Raw genomic sequence first — 1384 nt, forward strand, 5'->3', positions numbered from 1 at the left:
TATATATATATATATATATATGTATAATGAAAATCCAGCTTGTGAAATGATGAATATATTATTACGTATAAGAAGAAAAAATCTATGTCTCCTGATTCATAAGGATAGTCTTTACATTTCAAACTGATTGGACAGTTGCCAGTGAAGCTGGCCAATCAGAAGAAAGACTGTTTTGTCCCCATATGGTCGCTAAATAGGACGCATTGTCCTAATGTTGGAAGGTTATTAGATAGAATCTAATAACATAAAGTATATTCATTTGAAACGGCTTCTTTCTTTCCAGTAACAAATCATAAATCTCTGTGTTATTGTTGCTTGATATAGATGGTGCTTTTCTGACAGTTGATCATATTGATTGATAAATTGGAAAGTCGGGTTTTATTCTCTGCTGTGTTACATGGTTCAAATCTATCATGACAGACTTAGTTGAACTACTTTCTACTATTCAGATTTCTAAATGACCTCGTGTCTCTCTGGAAACTTTTATGTAACAACAAAATGCTTCCTGTTGTTCAGGTTGAACAAAAAACTACAATGTCTCCTATTGTAATTATAATTCATGCTACGACACACAACCACATATAAGTTTGTGATGACATGACCACAGTCTCTTAGACATGTTGTGTGCGTGTTTCTTTAACATTACTGAATGGATAGAGCAAAAAAAAAAAAAAAGAATATATCTCCAACTCAATAACTTTTATACTTCAACTTGAAAACTGCTTGATGAGCAGAAACTGGCCTGGAAGGTTGTCATTTCAGTTAATTTGCTTACAATACAATGCTGATCTAAGAGTTGTTATTTGGATAGTTACCTTGTAAATGCAGGAAAACAATTGTAAAGTTTAATATATATTAGAAGATATTTTTAACATTACAAAAGCGGTGTTTTGTTGTGTGTTTTTTGTTTGTTTGTTTTTTATTTATCCTGTGTGCTGTTTAAAAGTCCAGCGAATATTCAATTTCCGACCGCTAGATGTCAGTAAAGTTACAGAAAACAGCAGCTAAACGAAGATCACAACTGGCACTGGGGTCACAGCCTCCGCTGAAGTGTTTCCCTGGCAACAAGATGTTTCTTTGTTAAACGTGTGTAGTGTGGCAGGAGAACTGCCCAAAGCTGTCACTGATGTAAAAGAACTAATTAAACAGACAGATGAACTGTGGTTCTAAAGCAGCTGAAAGTTAAGAAGTAGGGATAAAACGCATTCTCTCAAATAAAGTTGGAGTTTACTTTTACACTAATGTTTCTTGGACTTGTTAGTATTCCGTTTGTGAACGAAGCAAGCGAGTTAACTTCTCCTCACGCCTTTTTTTGTTGCAATTTGGGAATTAGAAAAATATTAATCTGAATCTTTTAGCATAAGTCTTATATTTTAAAGAGGAA

This window comes from Poecilia formosa, unplaced genomic scaffold (assembly GCF_000485575.1).
Source record: "Poecilia formosa unplaced genomic scaffold, Poecilia_formosa-5.1.2 Scaffold21, whole genome shotgun sequence".
NCBI classification, from domain to species: domain Eukaryota; kingdom Metazoa; phylum Chordata; class Actinopteri; order Cyprinodontiformes; family Poeciliidae; genus Poecilia; species Poecilia formosa.